Raw genomic sequence first — 17,262 nt, forward strand, 5'->3', positions numbered from 1 at the left:
ACTGCCTGGGCTTTGACCTGCGAGGGCCACCAAGATGCAGATGCCACAGCAGCAGCTGACAATGGAGTTGCCAAGCGGCCTAGAATCTGATTAATTGCCATTAATCTCATTAATGGCCATTAAGCTCATTAATCCGCACAGGCTCCAGGCTTGGCAAGGGGGCCCTGCCCAGAGGACAATCACACCACAGTCTGTTGCAGCAACCCAGTAGTAATCACTGGGTTTATACAAAACACAAAAGCCAGCTGGCTTGCTGCCTCGATCCCACTGTCCCAGTCAGGAAGGAATAAAAGCAGCCAGCCAGCCCCACCTAGCCGCCACACCTCCCACCATTGCTCAGTCTCTCTCGCCAGGCCAGGATTGCAGGCAGAGCAGTAGATACCCAGTGGGGGCTGAAGCTGCTGACAGATGCACACACCCGGGACTGAAAACTGTTTGATGTTGGCCCTCCGTCCCCACAGCTGAGATTGTCACCCATCAGCGATTCTAGCCAGGTACGACCCAGTGCTAAGATACTGCTGGATGTCAAATGCTGTCGGGTAACACTGGCCTGGGAAAGGCTGATGTAGGGTGAACGTCTCAGCTGGTGTAAACTGCTGCAGCTCTGTGGGATACTCTGGAACTTTGGTAATTAACACCAGCAGTGTACCCACCACCCCTTTATAGTTGTATCCATGGAATAAAAGCACTTCTGCAAACTTTGCCACAGGTGGTGTTCCACCGAGCTCATCGCTTGGCCCTGCTGCAATTTCATTGCCATCCTTGGGAGGGCAGAGGAGTTGCTGAGATTTACTCCCTGCGATGAATATTGGCTCCCTGTGTTTGTGTGCATATATCTGCCAGAGCACTAACAGCTTCCTCAGTCCTCTCGCCTGCAGTAACATGGGCGCCGGTATAATTATAAATCTTTAGCAGCGGATGTATGACAGGGCACAGGCTCTACCACGTAAATTACCCAGAGCCTGCCTGTTCCGAACACCTCCCTCACCAGCACTGTAATGCAGCTGGCCCACAGCAGGTTAACACGGAGAACCCTTCTCCTCCCAACTAAATGACTCCAGCACCAGAGGAACATCAGCCTTATCCGTTGAGGATTTGAGTGGATCGCAAAGAAAGTAACTGACCAGTGTATTGGCAGGCTTGCTAAAGTTGGTAAGTACTGACTGGTGAAAGCAGGGTCGTATTTTATGCTGGTGCTGACCAGGCCTGTAGAGAAGCATGTCGTTTAGAGTGTCGCTCTAGCGCTGGGGCTGCAGGCCTTCTGGCACGATGCATCCTCCCCGGGCGGAGCGCTGGGCTCACTCCTGATGGTCTGCCTTGGGCAAAACTCACCGGCCTCTGTGGGCATTGTACCTGAGTACAGACCAAGGCATGTGTTCAAAAACACCTAAGTGACTGAGCAGCCTAAATTGCGTATTCAGCTGTGATGCACACGGGCAGGCGTCGAGTCATTCAGTGACGCAGCAGCGGGTCCCAGCGACTCGGTTCATCTCTGGGGCGGCTCTGTGCGGAGTGCTTCCCTTTCAAATCCGATGCCGCCTGGGTCATCCAGCAGCCTCTCTCCCACGAGTTCTGGGAAATTATCATGGGCCTCTGTAAGTCCTGGACTCCCCACACACAGCACACCCTGGGCCTGATTCAGCTCTCCCCAGGTTCACGCTGGGCTATCTCCACAGCAGGCGTGGGGGGGAGCCGGGGGAAGGGGCACTTGTCACAGCTCCAAGGCCCACTTGGTGCCATGGCAGTGCTGTTCACACCACTGTGATGGAGTCAGGGTGGGATTGACTGGGCTAGGTCCCACCCCTTCCACAGGTGGAGCCGGGTTCTCCTCCCACCTTGCCTTAGGGCTCACGGCAGCCGTAAGCCCGGCTGGTCCACTGACTTCCTGACTGACGCAGGCAGCAGGAGAAGACGACTCATCCCGCCCCAAATAACTGTCTTGCGATGGCCAACCTGCCAGAAAGCCCTCCCCATGTTACACCTGTCCTGCCTTCCCACTGCCCGAGAAGCCTGTGCCCCTGTGCCCTCCCAGACCAGCCGTTGCTACCCACATGCACGCCTGGAAACAAAGGTAACTGAGGCATGAGTGTGGTGATACACTGGTATCATATGCTCCTGAAAGGGCATCTCTCTGTCCTGTGGCTGAAGCAAGGAGAGCGGGAGTCATGAGGTCTGGTGTCTACTTCATGACGCTGTTGGGTGACCTCACGCCAAGCGTCCCATCTGGCCTGGCCTCAGGGATAGAGATGTCCACCCACCATTGTCAACTGCTTTGAGATCCCCGGATAAAAGTAAATTCTGTGTCTTTTGATAATGCGGATGCAGGTTCCTTTCCTTCCCCGCTCATTGAGTAAACAGCCATGCCCTCCCTCATGGAATCAACAAGGAAGGGTCATCCGTGCTGCTTCCCTTCACCCTTGGACACAAAGCCGCTGGCAACAGGACAATCCCGTGTCAGGCTCTTTGGAATTCTCAGACCCATGTGGAGTTTGCTGGGTTTTTTTGAACATATGAGGCTGCTGAAGGGTCTCTCGCTTGAAGCTTTCAACTCTCCAGTGTGCAAGGGGCGGTGGGGGTAGCGGGAGACCTGAAAACTGCAGATGGAGGCCCACAAGCAGAACAGTTCCTGTCTAGACCGCTTTTACATTTGTTCCTCATTTCACGCTCCACAGGCTCCCAGATTCATCTAGTGAGTTATAAACCCACTGCAAAACAGAAGTGCTTTGCTGCACTGCTGTGGTCTTGGAGAAACTATGCAGAAGCCCTGGAATGAGGCGCACAGACGCTGAGAGGTACCACTCGCAGCGTAACACCATATGGTTTCTTCCTGTTCATTATGACCTATTAGGAGCCCTAGCACTACTGTGGCTGCCTGAGGATACTCCCTGTCCAAATCCATCCATCCCCCCAGCACCCAGTTTGCTTTCATTGCCAAGAGTGAGGAAAGACCTGCAGTCGAATGTTAACTGTGTGTGGCCTGAGGTGAATGCGCTCCTTTGTACGCTGGCATTGTCTACCAGCCTCCCCCACCCCAAAGGCACACCTGCTCCCCTTGCTCTTGGCCTATGTGCAATCTGCCCTCTGTGTATAGCCACTCCATCCAGTTTGTCAGGACGCCTCCTGGGGCTGTTTCTGGGTAACAAGCCTGTCTCTGCTCAGGCTTGGTGCTCAGCTCTGATCACTATGCTAAAGGCAGGCCAGGCCCATGGCCAATGCACATGCTAATTTTTTACACCAATGTGCAGATTAAATTTTATGTGCACCAAGATGTGCAGATGTGAACCACCAGTAGAAACACATGCTGCCGGCTGAGGGCGCTCTGCTAATCAACTGGGCAGCATGTGATTCTCTCTGGGGTGGGGTAGGCTGTCCAAGCACTCAGCTTGCAGAAAACACTTTGCCATGCCTATGAGGTAGGAACAGCTGCTGAGAGGAAGATACGGGGTTATGACACAATCCCATAGCTGGTGTGGAGACATTCCCTGCTTATGGACTGAACCCTGAAGCTGCAGCTGGGATAGACCCTCCCGATCCCTGTTCCAGAAACATGGAACAATGGTGGAGTTGGAGAATCTCCTGTGTATAGGCTGCAGATAGAAACTGCAGAGCAGCTAACACACAGTAACTGCTCTGATTCAATCCAGCAAAGGGCGCTCCCTTAAACACATCTACACATGCCAGTATGTTCAAGCCCATGGGTGGGTGAGGGGACCTCAGGAGGCCCAGTCCTAGGGCTTCATAGTAAATCAGTGGCAAATTTAGCTTGGTGAATCATTCATTCTCTTCGCTCTCTGGAAGTGTGCTTCCAACAGGCCCAGCTGATGCCACGTCTTTGCTCTACCTTTTGCGCCCATCTGTTTCCAAAGTTCTGCCGTGGACACACGGGTCTGTCCGGGTAATCACTCATTCAGGAAAGAGAAGGATCTGCCACTCAGTCAAAAATCAACTCGACAGAGGCCATGTGAGCGCCTGGCCCCCAAGAGACACCTTCTCTTTTTCCTTCCCACCTTGGCATGTTTTGGGAGTGGCTGCAGTTGAGAAGAAGAAAATAAACGAGTGGACTTACAAATGAAAGAAGATGGCTTTTCCCTCAATAAACATTCTGCTGCATTTGGGGCAGATGCTATTTCTGTCCCAGGTGTATAAAACTCACGAGAGAAACGTTGGCTGCTGAGGGAATATGAGGTAGGCGAGATCATACCTTTTACTGGATTAATTTCTGTTACTGAGAGGGCCACAGAACTTCACAAAGCTCTTCTTCAGGCCTGCAGATGGAAATGAGGTTGTCTGAGCTCATCACAGGAGTGTTGCGAGCAAGACACGAGAAGTCATTCTTTGACTGATTAGGCCTCATTTGGAGTCTTGTGTCTGGTTTTGGGTACCATAGTTCAGGAAAGATGTGGAGAAATCGGAGACGTTCCCGAGAAGAGCAACCAGAACAATTACAGGACTAGCAAACATGAGCTATGGGGGAAGACTGAAAGAACTGGACTTGTTTAGTTTAGAAAAGAGAAGACTGAGAGGGGACGTGATAGCCGCTTTCAAGAACCTCAAAGAGGGTTACAAGAAGGAGGGAGAAAAATTGTTCTCGGCCTCTGAGGAAAGGACAAGAATCAATGGGCTGAAACTGCAGCAAGGGAGGTTCAGGTTGGACATTAGCAAACACCTCCTAACTGTCAGGGTGGTTAAATATGGGAATAAATTGTCTAAGGAGTTTGTGGAATCTCCATCACTGGAGATATTTAAGAGCAGGTTAGACAGACACCTATCGGGGGATGGTCTAGATGGTGCTTGGTCCTGCCGTGAGGGAAGGGGACTGGACTCAATGACCTCTCGAAGTCCCTTCCAGTTCTAGTGCTCTATGAGTCTATAATTCTAACACGAGTTGGGAGAGAGCATTTAGATTCATTTTCTTCTCCAGACCTGAAGAGGAGCCCTGTGAAGCTTGCAAGCCGGTGTCTTCCACCAGCACAAACCAATGCAGTAATTTATATTACCACCCAACACCACAACGAAGGGAACAGTTCAAAACGTCACGGGTCGCACCATCCCTCCAACAGCGGGGGGCAGTCAATGCCGAAAGCACAACACTGTGTTGCATGTACGCCACATTTTCCAACATCAAAGCACTTTGTAAACATTAAATAAGCTCCACTGCAGGAGGCAGGTGTGCACGTAGGGCAGTACCAGCAAGAGATTATTGGATTTATTGGAAAGTTTGGGGTACTGGTAAGCCTTGGGGCTACCTCAGCTCTGAAGGGAGGGGTGGGGGCTGTGCTCTACTCCCCAGCACCGCGCCACTTCCAGTGAATGTGGGGGGCATCCCCAACACCCCTCTGCCCCCCCGGAGCGGTGCAGCCCGAGAGCAGCATAAGCTTTCTACTCTCAGGCCGCGCCACTCCAGGATGGGAGGGGAGACCTGCCCCCACCCGCGCTGGAAGTGGTGTGGGGCTTCTGCAGGAAGAGGCGGCTGGAGGGTGGGGCTGGGTAGAGGCAGAGCAGGGGCAGGAGGGATAGGGGCATAGCCAGGGAAGGGACATGGGCAGAGGAGGGGCTGGGGCACGTGGCTGGTGCCACCGCCGTAATCTCCACTCCAGTTGCCTTTGGGAGCAGAACGCGATTAGGTAGGGCATTTGTTCTTTATACAGCTTTACCTGCATAATACCTGCACTAACCAACCTGACCCGCAGCTTTGCTTCCTTTCGTTAGCATATGCAGTGTGCTGTTACGTTGCTCAGGTTAGGCGTCCTCAAGAGCAGAGGGGTGAGGAGGACAGCAGGCGTTTAAAATGCTGATTTTTGGGTCTGTTGCTCCCCAGGGGGTCTGAATTTTCCATGGTCATACATCAGAGGGGTAGCCATGTTTGTCTGTTTCGGCAAAAACCATGTGGAGCCTTGTGGCACCTTGACGACGAACAGATAAGCCCTCCGGCTGCAACCTACTTGGTAAGATTTAGTTGGGGTGGAGGTGGTAATCTCCCCATAGGTATTCTCATCATCGTATCAGCTGTTGGAAATGAGCCACTGCTAGTGTGCGAAGGGAAAGTGGAGTGATTGGCCTTCCTCTCCTCCTTTCATGGCAGAAGTGGTCCATTTGGGGTGCAGCAGGAGCCTCAGGGACACCTGGAAGGACACATGGCACCAGGAGCCGAAAGCATCGTTTTACACCTGCATCTGTTTAACAGACACAGTTGAAAAATTTGAGACAGGTCAGAGGGGACTTGGAGAGAGGCTGGGGGTGGGACTGGGAGGATTCACATGGATGATTAGTTGGAGAGATGATGTGTCCACCCTTGGGTCTCTCCTGAGCACAGGCCGACCAAGAAAATACTTCTGAGTGCACCACTGGAAGTAGGCAAGGACTAAGATTGTTACTTTATACATCGAGAGAGCCAAAGAGGCGACCTACCCTGATTTTCATACACAGCTCCAGGTGCGTGGTGCAGTTTTACACCTGCAAACAAGGGACACGGGTATAAGAGGCAAGGGAAGGCAACCCCTCCTGTGGGTCTTCGTGCCCAGCCGCTCACCTCTTCCTATCCCTATGCCGCCTCCTCCTGCAGGCTCTCTCAGAAGGCTGCTGCCGGGTGGTGAATTGTCCTCTAGAGCAGGCGTAAAGCCTCCCAGCTTGCCGGCCCTATTGGCCTATTAGTAGAAGTGTGAAAATAGCCATTAGGTGGGAATGAAACTATTTAACAAGCACTTGCAAACCTGGCGATATATGCTGTCCATTTCTGAATATACTGACAAAAACTGTGGTGCATTACATATTTACTCAGAACCTGTTAGTCTACAGGAATTTAGTTTAAAATTTACTTTAAATATTTTATTAGTTTGTTGTTGACAAATTTAAAATCACAGCTCTAAAAGAATCCTTGCATAGATTTTTAGATGCACACAAATTGAGAATCCATCTTGAACCTTAAATACTTGGATGTCTAGACAATTTTTCAGGTAAACTCTTGTTTTTTTTTTTACTTTTGACTGTTTGAAGAATGAGTTTTAAGAGAGCCCTCCTCCAAAATCATTATCTTAGCAACCTATGAAATCCTTTGTTATGCCTAAAATCTTTGGAAACAAATTTTTAACATAACCATATGGCAAAATTTCACAACCACGTCTATTTTTATTCAGAGCACACAATATAAATCAGTGTTCCCTTTTTCAAAACCAACGAATACTGTTATGAACACCCTAAACAGCTCAGACCGATTAATTTAAAATAATCTTTGTTTCCGTGTGTTAAACATGTAGTAATCTGGAATGATTACTTGATGAAGACTTAAGAGCACATTTCAAATATAAAATAAGCTTAGAAATATGTATTAGGAAAATGTAAAAGAGAGAGGGTCTCCATCACGCATTCCATAATATTTAATACTGTATTCAGCAGGACAGCTGACTTGCCCTTATTACAAAGCTTTCGCAAATAAAGCCCTGACAACCTTCCGGGTATATCAAAGAACCTGTGATTGACACTTGTTTTTATTAACAAATTTAGTGTTTTTAATCAGGTAGCTTCTGCACGTCCAGTCTTCACAATCTGGCATGCAGTGGAAAACAAGCTCCGTTTTCTTTGGAAAGAGATTGTAGAAGAGTTTTTTAAAATGACATTTGCTACACTTAGGTTCAAGGATTTGGCTGGAAGTGGGTGAGCAGAGCAAGGGAGACAAGAAAGGAGGAAGATAGTGAAAGGAATCAAAAGAGAGGGGGGGTGCCTGGGCAGGGTAGGGATGGGATCACAGGCAGGGGAGCTGCCTCCCCAAACGGCAGCTTCACCCACCATCCGTGCCTGCAAATAATTTAGCCTGCATTTTTGCCCTCAATGAATTGCAAGCACAAATATTACCTCCTCTGAGCATGCATGCATTTCAGCATGTTACGCAGCTAGCCGCGAACATTTACCTAATACTCAGTGTCAAAACAAGGACGTATGAGGAAAAAATGGAGGCTGGGTTAAGAACCAGCTCACAGAATGAGACTGAAAGGTCACTGGAGAGTGAGGGGCAGAGTGAGGGATTAGAATCCAGAGAATTTAACACCCAATAGAGCAAATTTCCTTCTTATTCAGCCAGACCTGCATTCTTGCTGGGAATTGCGGGAAATTTACTGAGCCACTATTAACAGAAAACAATTATTGATAACAATGGAACTTCTAAAGCAAAGTCCCAGCTCCGCTCCATGGCTCTGCAGAGACTGCTGAAACACAACCACCATAACACTAAGGCTCAACTCTCCTCCGAACAGCAGTGTGAAAAACACAGAACTGGCCACAGCGACAAAGAAAACAGCACCAGTACAAAGGAAAAATGCAGCACTTTGCAGAGGAGAAAAAATTCACCTTGGGACCATTAGGTGCCAAAGGGCTGGAATGGGGACAAATCCATTAGAGCCTGTTGAAGTGAATGGGAGTTTTGCCTCTGACCTCAACGGGCATTGGACTGGGACTGCATGGAGGAGCGATGTGTGGAAATTCAGTGTCAAAGGCAGAACGCAGAGCTTAGTGAGGGGGTGTCTGGGAGAGGCGAGGGCCTTTAAAACCACTTTGTGCTGAGCCAAATGCCTTGCGATCAGCAAGATTCAAGGAGGCAACAGCAGCTAGTTAACCGCCTCTGCCTCCTCTCGGCTGCCACTGATATAGGTGCCTGGAGTCACGTTTTGCCATCAGTCTCAGCCAGGCGTCTGGCTGCGGTCAGTGGGATGTGTGTCTGAGCAGCATCCAGCCAACAGCCAGGCGTGTGTTTCACTGCTACTGCTTGTTATTAACACAGCTGCTTGGCGTTGTGTGCGGTATGGGAGAGGTCGCATTTTCCTGTCCAATGGGCTGAGATTCCTCAGTGTTCGGGTGCAAAAACATCCCCAAACAGTTCGGTTTCCAGCAAGCACCTGAACATATGTGTGGAAAATTTTAGAAGACCACACCGCTTTTTTCACTGGCGCCAAAAAAATAATTGTGGGGGCGGGTGGAGAGATGCCGTCTCCCACCTAGCCCTGCGACACACAAAGCAAACTCTGCTGATGTGTGGAGCGAGGCTGCATGACAGAAAAGACCCACACGTTGGGCTGACCTGGCAGGGCTGTCAGGTTTCCCAGTTAAACTGAGCGGCTGGGCTATCACCCAGGAGAGATTCCGGTGCTGCCTGGCAGAGTGCTCACAGCACGCCCCAGACAGCAGCGTGTGTTTCTACAAGTTCTGCACATGCACATAACTCTTGGTGCCCATAAAAATTTATTCTGCACATGGATGGAAAAAATTTGAGGGAACCCTGAGTGGGTCCCAAAGAGTTTTGCCTGACTAGCTTGTTGCACTGCCTGTTGGGCCGTGTTCAAAAGCCCAGGCTGCCAGTCACTTCGAGGTGGCATTTGCTTTTGTAGGGTTCCCAGGATCTGCTCTGACTTACAGCCCCTGCAGGGCACCCTGCCCCCACCCTGTGTGTTAGCTTCGGGGCCTTTATTCTGCACCTGGTGAAACCGGGATGAAGCCAATGTGAAGCTTCAGAAAGAGAAGTGCGATGGGTTCTCGTCGGGGAGGCCCCTCACCAGCACAGAGCTGTTGGGTGCTGCATGCAGGTGTTCTCAGTGGGTGGATTCTGGCCGGCTGACAGGCAGACACCCACCTGGCCAAAGCCAAGCAAGGCTGACTGATTGTCAGAAAAAAAAAGCGCCTGAATTTGCAGTGCCACAAGAGCAGAACTGCTCCACTGGCTTTTGTCCTGCGTCACGATGCCGCACCTTTCGTGACCAGGCTGGCACCCAGGCAGCTCTCCCTCAACAGCTTCTCCGGTTCATGCCCCTGTCTGCACGCAGCTCATTTCCAATGGCAGAGGAGCTCGATGCTGGCAGGCAGGCTGGCTCTCGGCCAGTCCTAGCGCCATTGTGCTGGGAAGCTTGGAAGAAGGTTTTTGTCTGGTTCGTAACTCTTCCCATGAAGGCCCAGGAAGGCGGGGCTGTCCCACGGGGGGGGAGAGAGAGGGAAGGGCTGTTCCGGGGGCGGGGGGGCCTGGGGCAAACCCCCTCCAGTGTCCCCAGTGCAGGACCCTGGGTAGCCCCCCGCATTGCAGGCCATGACCATTCCCCACTTCGCCCCCGATCCCCATCCCAGCCAGCCTGTCTGCGGATAGTCTGGGGCAGGGTAGCGGCAGAGGGAAGCAATGGGGGGGGGGGGGGTGTCACTCCCCCCCCACCCCCTTACCGCATGGCCCACGTGGCAGCCTGCCACACCCTCCCAGCCCCTGAGTCCTGCTGCTCTGTGGAAGGCTGGGAGCAGAGGCTGCATCCAACTTCTGAGAAGTGGGGCTCAGTGTGCCGGGAGGCTGTGGCGGAGCAGGGCGAGGGGATCCCCTGCTGCTGTTGCCATCCGCCATCATTGCTTTGCCCCAGGTAATCCCCCCCTGCCCATCTGTGGGACATCTGGGGCAGCCACCGCAGGGCCTGAGGTGGCTGCCCCATCTCATCCTATGGACAGGATGACGCTGAAGAAAGGATTTAAATTCTTTGTTGAGGGGAGATGTGGGGGGGGCGGGCAGGATGGGAGAAAGAACTGTAAAACAGCCAGAAAGAAAAAAAGAAAACATGCTCTGGGAACAGTCTGTGACTTTCTGACAAGAGCCCTGCTGCTTAAAAACCTGATTGTTCCAGGCTTCAGTTCCCCTCAGTTCTGCCTTTCTGCTTCCAAGAACTGCAGTCTGCAAACTTTTAGACTATGTCTACATGAGCGGCATCTGTCGACAGAAGATATTATCGACAGAGCAATTTCAATAGCACCTCTGTCAACAGATTGCATCTCCACATCTTGCTTTGTCGACAGAGACCTGCCAGCCTGCACTGCCCTCTGGTGACAGAGAGTGGAATGGCAGCTCTGTAAACAGGGTTGCTCGGTGAACCAGACACCCGCTCTGTGGACGGAAACATCTACGTTGCACCGCTGTGGAAAGTACACTGGCGACAGAGTGGTATGCCTCAATTTTTTTGAGGGACACCACCGGTGAGGCAAAAGCAGAGGTCTGGCGAGACTCTGTCAACAGATCGCTTTGTGTTTAGCCATTCCCTGAGTTCTGTTGACAGAGGGCCCCTCCTGTCAACAAAACTCCCTAGTGTAGACACAGCTGTACGCATGCAGTGACCTCCTTGACGGTATCTCTGCTGTCCAAGATGGCGAAATGGAGGCCAAGTTTGTTTTTGTTTAAGGCAAACGTTTTCAGGTGCGGCTGCCGTTTTTGGGGTGTTCCCCCTCTCGAAATTCCATGGGCCTGGTTCTCAGACGTGCTCAGAGCCTGCTGTGTTGTTTCAACCCCCTCAGTATAACCCATGTTGGAACGCTATGTGGACTACGATGCTGAAGCCCGTTGAAAAATCCAGCCCTTGAAGAGCTGTCGGTGTTAAACCTCACTGCAAATATGGCCTAAACGTGGATCACAACAGAAGTGCATTCAATTGCCAGGCATCTTGCCCCAGAGTCATACTGGCAGTCTTTGGCAGAGCTGGGAGCTATACCTCTATCGCTGCATCATGAGCCTCAGTGCTAACCACTAGGGATGTTAATGGTTAACCAGGTAACCCGTTAGCCTCACACTAAACGGATGAGGCTTACTGGTTACAGTTAAGCAGTGGGGGCTGCTCAACCCTGCAGGCCATGCTGTGGGCGGGGGTTCACTCCAGCCGAGTCAGAGCAGCCTCCTCCCGCTTCATGCGCCCCACTTCCCATTTAATTTGTTAACTGGTTAAATGTAACATTTAACCAATTAATTAAACGGGATTGTACGGCCCTGCTAACCACTGTCCCACACTGGAAACAATTCTGCTGCTTAGTTTCCCCCATTCAGGGCTTATTTGGCTCTGGGTGGGGTCATCGAGAACAGTTTCTTAACCTTTTTGAGACCCTATTTGTATGTGGAACCCCTATGAAAATTTTCTTCAAAAAATCGTTGTCAGACAAACCAAGCAGACAGCAACGTATAGAGCAAAAACAAAGGGAAGTAATTGCATCAGGTCTCACAGCAGTGAAGAAGTAACTGTATCTGGCTTTAACAACAGAAAACATAGAGCATCAGCGTCTGACATCAAAAAAGTATCTGATGCTCGCGGCACACCTGCGAGTTTGTCCTGGCACACCAGTGTTCCACAGACCATAGGTTAAGAAATGCAGGTCTAGAAGGAAGGGGGATTTCTACGAGCTGGGTGGCAATGCAGCAGACGTAGGTTTAAAAAGGGCCAATTATGTAATTTAGATGCCTATCTTTAAATAACTCAGATGTTCTGCATTCTTCTAACAAATATCCCTATGATCCCACCCACAGATTGTTCCGTGTTACTGATTATTCCAGCTCACAGCTTATTTTATTTTAAATGGAAAATAACCTACCAGCAGCAGCAATAAAAACCGACCATACTTATTATGTAGCTTAGCCCATAAACATAACTGGTATGTGGATGCCATGGGGGCTAGGAGTTGTTATTTAGCTTCAACTCATAAACATAGTGGTTGTCTGTGTGCCATGTAGCATAGGAATGAAAGCAGTGCTTTACAATCAGAGCACCGGGAACAAGTAACCAAGCTACTGTATATGCCAAAATGCAATTTTTGTACAAAGGGGAATCATGCACAGCTCTGGACTGTGTGGTGTAACTGCTTGATCAGGCGTCCGAAACTCAAGATGCCGAAGTCTTCCGTTTCCACACTAGCTGAGCATGTGACTTTTATCTCCCTGTACAGGTTGAACCTCTCTAGTCCAGCACCCTGGGGACCTGACCAGTGCTGGACGAAAGAATTTGCCTGATTGTGGGAAGTCAATACTGTCTATCATTTTCAGTGCTTACTGGGCTCTTAGAAGACATTTAGGGGTAAATTACAGCTAAATAACAGCACAGAACACTGAGAGCCAGGACTGGTGGCTGGAAACAAACTTTATGGGACCACAGGAAACTAGGCCACAGCCATGATAAGTGGCCATCTAGCTAATTAAAATCATACCGGATTATAGATGTTGCTGGACAAGAGTTCTCCAGATTAGAGAGGTTCAACCTGTAGTCTCCTCAGCTGTAAAATGGGGCCATGGCTGCTGCTAGGCTTGTGAGGTCCTCAGATGCAATGTTCCCCACTCTGATACTCTGACTACAGAAGGTGGAAGTCTACAAGAAACTTTAAAAATACCTTGCCTCTGTTGGCTCCTTCTTTGAAGCTTTCCAAAGCCATGGATTCCCTGATGCTGGGAGGTAGCTGCCACCATCCAAGTGAAAAAAAAAAAAAGCAAACCCTTTTTAGAACCCAGCAGACACACTTGGGATGTCTCCCTGTGCGGTAACCCCAAGCTCTTAGCTCTCCCTCAGAAGAGAGCTTGAAAACAAAAAGAAACACTGCAATCTCCGCTTGCTGACCTTTTACTGTATTAGGCAGACATACGCACAAAACCTCCTCTTGGGCACTGGAATCAAATCATTGCCTTAAAAAAGGCGATTTTATTAATGAAACAAAGATGACATACGTGTTTGAGTGTACGTGGTTGCTAGGTGTTCAACAGGCCTGAAAAAAAGGTAGATTAAAACTCAGAGAATTAGTTCCCTGGGATTCACTGTAAAAGTCACAGCGTACAGCGGAGTACATCGGCCAGCCTGAGGAGTCCCACACCAACCCCAAAATAAAAAAAAAGTAGCCTGATCGCGCTGACCAACCATATCCTTTCTACTTACAGTTCTGTTATTCCAAGCTTGCTCTCGGGGACACGGATCTTACTGAAAACACCAAGCCTAGTTTCAGACTTAATCCATCTCTGTCTCTCCCCTCCAGCCACACAAAAGAGTCTCTCAAGCAGGTAACTGCTTCAATTCAAACCCTCCCTTCCCCCACCCATTGGTTCACCCGGCTGGTTGCCTACACAGAACCCACTAGCTCTGGCTATAACCTTTTACAGACAATTTAGTTAATTGAATATGGGGATTCCTAGAAAAAGAGGCAGTAGCTCTCCCATCCATCACATATGTAGGGTAGGAATGAAAGCAGCACCTAATAATCACAGCACTGGGAACAAGTAACCAAGCTAACATCTATGCTGAAGTACATTTTTTTGTACAAATTGGCATTATGCACATCTCTAGCCTGTGTGGTAGAACTGCTGGAGCAGGAGTCTGAAATTCAAGATGCCTCAATCTACTCCCGAACTAGCTCAGCAGGTGCATTGTATCTCCGTGTACTCTGCTCAGCTGTAAAATGGTGCCGAGGCAGCTGTCCGGCATCATGCTTGTGAGGGGCTTTGAGATCCTCGCATGAAAGCTGTTACTGGAGCGTGGAATGCTGAATAAAGACCACTGCGCTTTGCCCACTGACACACAATGATCCATTTCGTATCGCCTACTTTGCCCAGATACTACGCTTGCCTAGTCAATCACAGCTGTAGAAGAGCTCAGTACTGCTCAAAACTGTATCACTCTTACCAATCGAACCTGGTCCAGGCACAGCTATTACCTCAGTCACCTGGGCTAGCTCAGAACAGTCATTACTAGAAACTAATCTCCACAACAAGCTGCCGACGTGTCACGCTGCAGCAACGTCTCAACGGGTCACATTTTGAAAGGTTATCTGGGATAGAAGCCACAGAATTCAACAGCACAACCGTTTTTGTGTGTGCATTGCTCTGTCCAGGGCACATCAGTGCTCCGCCAGTGTCTATGAAGAAGCACTGATGGCAGGAAGCTACTTACCAATGCATCTTAGATGAGCCTGTATGTCAGACCCACAGTAAGAGTTAGCCGGTTTGAATCACAGACTCGTAGGCTATGTCTCCACTAGAAGCATCTGCCGACAGAAGTCACTGTTAGTGACAGAACCTCTGTTCCTCGGATTGCATCTACACACAGCTTGCTCTGTCGACAGAGAACTGCCAGACTGCACTGCCCTCTGGTGACAGAAAGTGGAATGGCAGCTCTGCAAAGAGGGCTGCGCAGCAACCGGAAACCCTCTCTGTAGACAGGCGTGTCTACACTGCACTTTTGTCGCCAGTACTCGGTCCAGAGCTTGTTATGCCTCAAATTTTTAGGGATAATACCATCGCGGAAGATGCAGAGTTCTGTCAAGGCTTTGTCGACAGTGTGCTTTAAGTGTGTAAATGCTCTCTGCCTTCTGTCACCATAACTCAGGGAGCGTTTACACACGTAAATTGTTCTGTAGACAAATTCTCGACAGAACTCTGCATTTGCCTCGACAGTATCATCCCTCAAAAATTGGAGGCACACCACTCTGTCGCCACAGTGCTTTCCACAGAAGTACAGTGTAGACGCTCCTGTCGACAGAGGGGGAGTCTGGTTCACTGAGCAGCCCTCTTTGCACAGCTGCCATTCTGCTTTCTGGCACCAGAGGGCAGTGCAGTCTGGCAGTTCTCCGTCGACAGAGCAAGTTGTGTATAGCAGCAATCCATCGACAGAGGTTCTGTCGAGATTTCTCTGTTGACTGCAACTTCTGTCCACAAATGCTTCTAGTGCAGCATAGTCCATAGGTACAGCCATAATGGATCAGACCAAACCTCCATCGGGCCCAGCAGCCTGTCTTCTAGCAGTGGCCAATGCCAGATGTCCCAGAGGGAATGAACAGAACAGGCAAGTGCTCCAGCCCTTGTTGCTAATTCCCAGCTTCTGACAAACAGAGGCAAAGGCCATCGTTCCATGCCCCTAATCATTTTTGATGCCACTTCCAGAACTTCTTCCAATGCCAAGATATCTTTTTTGAGATGAGGTGACCACATCTGCAAGCAGTATTCAAGATGTGGGTGTACCATGGATTTGTATAGTGGCAAAAAAATATTCTCTGTCCTTGTCCCCTTTCTAGTGATTCCTAACATTCTGATTGAGCTTTTGACTGCTGCTGCACATTGAGTGGATGGTTTCAGAGAATGAGCCATAATGACTCCAAAATCTCTCTCTTGAGTGGCAACAGCTGATTTAGTCCCCCTCATTTCATACATCTAGCTGGGATTATGTTTTCCCATATGCACTATTTTGCATTTATCAACATTAAAATTCATCTGCCATTTGTTGCCTGATCACCTATTGTTATGAGATCCTTTTGAAGCTCTTCACAGTGGTTCCGAACCTTTTCATCAGTGTGGATCCTCAATCATTCCCCCACCCAAAAATAAAAGAAACCGGTTGTGGGCCCCCAACATAGCCAATTCTAGCTGCTATGCACACTTCATTAAATGAAAAAGGAAAGCACAGCATAGATTTTCAGACAGCCATTAATAACATTATTGGAAGATACTGAATTTAAAAATAATAATTGATTGTAAATTTGCAATTTATTTAAAACTTATTTTCTGTGATTTTTTTAATAATCTTTTTATTTTCCCCCACAGATGCCCTTCAATACCTTCATGGACACCCCCCTCCCTGCCCCAGAGAGCCCCGGATCTCAGGTTGGGAACCACTGGCTTAGGATTTAACAATCCTGAGCAGTTTCATATCACTGGCAAATTTTGTCACCTCACTGTTTACTTCTTTCTCCAGATCATTTATAAATACGCTGGCTGGGGTAGGTCCCAGTATGGACGCCTGCAGGACCATACCAGTTACCTCTCTCTCCGTTCTGAAGAGCTGGCAACGCTCTGCGCTGAACATCATTGAACTTTGTCAAAGCTTGACCCTTAGCTTCAAAAATCAGTAATAGAATATCCCCAAATTTGGCATTTCTGCATTTCAAATCTGTCTCCACTTATTAGCTGTCCCCGTGCTCAGGCCCGTGAGGAAGTGAGACGCAGCACCTCCTTGGTCAGCCTGAAAACAGTAAGAGCGGATAAAGGAAGAGAGAAAAGTGCTTTGAGGGAGCCCTGCTGAGGCCACCCGTGTCCTGAACTAACACCAGCCTGCCTTGTTTTGGCTGCACTGCACACCAGTACGTCACAGCCTGCACGCTATGTTCTTGGCAGTTATTTACATGCTGCCTTGTGGAATGGGTGACATTCACCCATGGTAGAAACGGCTCCTAGAATGGAAAGGAACAGCAAAGGAAATATGAAGTGACAGCATGTTCCTCCATTGCAAGTGCCGAACATTGCAAGTGGAGAGGTGGGGAGAAGGCTTCTCGTGGGGAGCAGCCAAGGCTATTTGTGTTCACTTCTGAGAGCCAGCCTGGCTGGCAAACCGGCAGCATCCTTCTGCTCCTCTAAAGATCCCTTTCGGAGCTAGCAGCTGCGTTTTTCTGAACATTCCAGCCCATATCTCATGCTGCTACCCTACTGAAGGAGCACAATAAGGCCTCCTGTGCCTGCCTGCATTGCCA

At 49.6% G+C, this 17,262-nt stretch overlaps 1 protein-coding gene across 5 annotated transcripts in view; it reads right to left on the minus strand.

Moving 5' to 3' along the window:
* The window catches only part of FAM163B (family with sequence similarity 163 member B), a 62,206-nt gene that overhangs the window by 9,697 nt on the left and 35,247 nt on the right, over nt 1-17,262 (minus strand). The window contains exon 2 of one of the 5 annotated variants that reach the window (XM_075015613.1): nt 13,150-13,215. The exons of the other annotated variants lie outside the window; for them this stretch is intronic. The gene's annotated coding sequence lies outside the window, so the exon portion shown is untranslated. The remainder of the gene's footprint in view (nt 1-13,149; nt 13,216-17,262) is intronic. 5 annotated transcript variants of the gene reach the window in all.

The sequence above is a fragment of the Carettochelys insculpta genome, chromosome 21 (assembly GCF_033958435.1).
Source record: "Carettochelys insculpta isolate YL-2023 chromosome 21, ASM3395843v1, whole genome shotgun sequence".
NCBI classification, from domain to species: domain Eukaryota; kingdom Metazoa; phylum Chordata; order Testudines; family Carettochelyidae; genus Carettochelys; species Carettochelys insculpta.